We start from the raw sequence: 3,780 nt of genomic DNA, 5'->3' as shown, positions 1-3,780 counted from the left end.
AAACATATTATTATATGAATTGGAATGCAAGGTGACTTCTCTAGATTTCTGCAGATATCGGTGATCTCTATTGTACAATCAACTGACAAAGATTTGAGCAATACTTCACAGGAGTAAGGACTGGCTGTCTATGCCACAGCAACTGATGTTTTTTTTTTTTTTTGGTTTGGAAACAAACATTATTACATGAATTGGAATGCAAGGTGACTTCTCTAGATTTCTGCAGATATCGGTGATCTCTATTGTACAATCAACTGACAAAGATTTGAGCAATACTTCACAGGAGTAAGGACTGGCTGTCTATGCCACTCAGCAACTGAGACCACCTTACCAAGTTCCCAGTTCTAGCACGTCACAAGCGCAACAAGCAATGAAGCCTTCTTCCTCATACCCAGACCACTTTATAGCAGTTGAATTTGCCCTAGGATTGTGGGCAACCCAGAGAGGCTGCCCATAAGGCAGTGAGAAAGGAATCATGTCCTGAGTTCTTTAGAAATGAAAAACTATGTTTAGAAAAAATGCATACTCCCTGTTTCAAAAGACTTCAAATCTCATTTATTAAAAACAGGCCCAAAAATGAGAATCAAGACTTGTCATGTGGAGGTACAGGATCCCAACAATTAATGTAACTGTACTGTATCCCTAAAATGTACCAATAAACTCAATTAAAGCTGAAAAAAAACCAGGACCATTAAAAGACAGCTAGACCAATGGATTTGATGCTCAGGTGTGACAATGTTCAGCCGGTTGTGCCTGAGGCCCTCAGTGCCAGCCAGGCTGTGTGTGCCCTGGGATCCCTCACCTGCAGCTTTAAGGTCTTATTTTCGCATTTTCAGTATAATCCAACAGAAACAAAGAAGGTCAAGCCCAGAAATGGAAAATACATTTTAAATTATTGAACTGTTGGTGTCTATTAATGATTTTAAAGTGACAAACATTTTGATGAATTTTATTTTTAAATATAGTTTTATAGAATAAGATAAGGAACTCGACGCTTAATAAACAAATGATTGTGCAATTGCTCCACACACAGAACCAAAGGGAATTTTACAGTGTCATGATGTGTGCCTGTGTGTGTGTGCGTGTGTAAAGTATTCTATTGATTTTATTTTGTTTTAATTATCCTCTCATTCAAAATCATGGTATACACTTACCAGCAATGCACGTACTTATGCTAACGATTCCAACTTCTGTGAAGGAATTAGATGTTTACTAGGTTAAATGTACTATATGTTGTATGCCTTTAGTTCTAGGCCTTATAAATGAATATGAAATCAGCAGCAAGATTTCCATGTGTGAAAACAAGACCCCGTAAATATACTTCTTGTTGCAAAGTATACATTTCTTAAAACTCTTGTATAAGTATTGATATACTATGCTGACAACTCATAAAATAGAGTAAACACATCTAAAATTTATCTGATACCAATTTTGCAGGTTTTCTTTTTAATTAACAAAAACAAAAAAGCAAGTCCTGAGAGTTCAGGGTAGAGGAGATTTTACTCTACAAAGTTAAGAAATTTGTACTTTCTGTTCTTACCTGCTCAAGTGATAATCTCAGCTCCCTCAACTATTTCAGTACCTGATGAAGTGCAGGCTGTATGCCAAAGGGCAAGGAGAATCGGCAGAGGTCTAGTGGAGCTCCTGGGAGACACCTTTGTGTGGCCATTTCCCCAGGTGCCTCCTTTTCCAGCTAAACAATCTTCGAAAAATTATTTCATACTCTGATTTCAAATTTCCCATCTTCTTTATGGAAATAACAAGGCCAACTCTGTAACATTGTGAAAATTTAATTGGCAAATTTACATAAAATGAGAGCCGTATAAATTCAGTTTTTAGTTTTTTTCTAGATTATTAATACTCCCAAAGAAGAGAAAGAGAGGCATGCCTGAGAAGCTCACTAGAATGTCTTAGGGAACCAACATAAACTACGTATTCTGTAGGGAGGGTAGCATTACTGGAGAGCTCCAGGATACCAAAGGGGTTAGAGATGAGAGGGTTTGAAAAAAAAAGTCTTAGAAAATTATGAAGGAAGGAAAGAGAGGAGAAAGCAGCCCAATGAGCTGGTAAGAAGAAACAAGCGAGTGTTTGGAAGCCACATGTACTCTTGATTTGTATCCCAGAGCTCAAAGTCAAGCTCGAACACATCTTCACTCAAGGGATTCCCAACTAGGGAGGATGTGCTGCAACAGCTCAACTCTAGGAAAGAGATGCTCTTCAGTCTAGAAAGTTGGATGAGAAAAAATAAGCATGTTTACTCAGGCTCCAAAAGCCCCTGTAGACAATTCTTCAAAATATTTTTCTAATATCTGCTTGTGAATCATCTTGAAGCATTCATTCTTTTTTGCAGTTTCTTCCATCTTTTTCAATATTGATCACACAATCACTTGGCCGCTTAAATTCCTCAAAGGCTGGTAGTTTGCTCTAGCATTATCTGAAGAAAAGAACCTCTAGTGCATCAAATCAGAGGAAGCAGATGGGCATACAGAGCTAGTGGGTTGGTGCATTCAGTCAGGGAGCCTAAGAAGCAGCTGACTCAATGCCAGGCAGTCCCAAGAGTCATTCAGGGAGCTTGGGTTTTGGTCACTGACTAAACAGAACTTTTTTCTTAGAGCAACAAGGGGCTTTATTATGCATCATCTTTGGAAATTTTGGGTTGAAGCAATCACCTTGAACTATTGAAAGAGAAATCCTGTGCTGCTAATGACAGCACCACTGGAGAGAGAGAGAAAGAATGTGGTCTCTTGGTATGAAGCCAACATTTTCCCCTAATACAAAGGAGAAGTATCCTCTAGGGTTACCGTGGAAGCTGAGAAGTGTTTATTTCCTGCTCATCTTTCCAATTGCGTATAAAACATGTTTGCAGCTACATTTGCATGGACTATTAGGATGGCCAAATGAGTAAAAAGAAGAAAAACTTGCTTCTAATAAAAGTATTTCATCATACAAGAATTTATAAAACTGTCTCCTACAAAATCATTAGACACCACATCCACTTAACCAGGAACAATGACCTAGCAAATATGCACAGAGACAATTTCTACTTATATATAAAATACACATGTTTGCTTCACCTTGTCTTGCCACTTACTTGTACACTTTGGGGAAATTTTCATGACTGTGTGCAACATTTAGCTTCTTTGTTTTTATCTGTACATGACTTATAGACTTACACTTAACTCTTCTTTTTTTTTAAAATTGAGTTTATTGGTACAATCTAGGTATACAATACAGTTATATTCATCATTGGGATTCTGTACCTTTACATAATAGGTCTTGATTCTCATTTATTCCCCTTTTCCCAGCCCTCTCTTCACCCCCTCCCCATTTACAAGCACTTTATTTCCATTTTTTCAGTTTCTCATATTTTTTTCCTCTCCCTTATTACCTTTCCCCCACCCTTCCCACTTTCCCTACACCTTTAGCCCTTTACTTCCTATTTCACATTATTAATTGTCTCATTAGGATCCTGTGTACTATTATAGTTTTTGCACCAAAGAAACTATTTGGTATTTCAGCTAAAGAAATCTCTGTATGAACATTAAAAATGGGAACCCTAAAATAAAACTAAAAAGGAAAGTAAAAGAGAAAAGGCAATGATGCAACATTAAAATAATCCTTAATTCTGGAGATGAAAATGGTCCCGAACATATTTAAATTGCTTCTTGCTCTTATAGTCTTATCTTATTCTTTTTTTCATTATTTAGAGAATACTCTATTAGTTTCTGTAATCAAACCCACGTAGATATGACCTTACATATTTAGTATGATGTGTTACCC

This window comes from Fukomys damarensis, unplaced genomic scaffold (genome assembly GCF_012274545.1).
Source record: "Fukomys damarensis isolate Sample0158 unplaced genomic scaffold, DMR_v1.0_HiC HiC_scaffold_15, whole genome shotgun sequence".
NCBI lineage: Eukaryota > Metazoa > Chordata > Mammalia > Rodentia > Bathyergidae > Fukomys > Fukomys damarensis.
Note: the sequence above shows the minus strand (reverse complement) of the source record.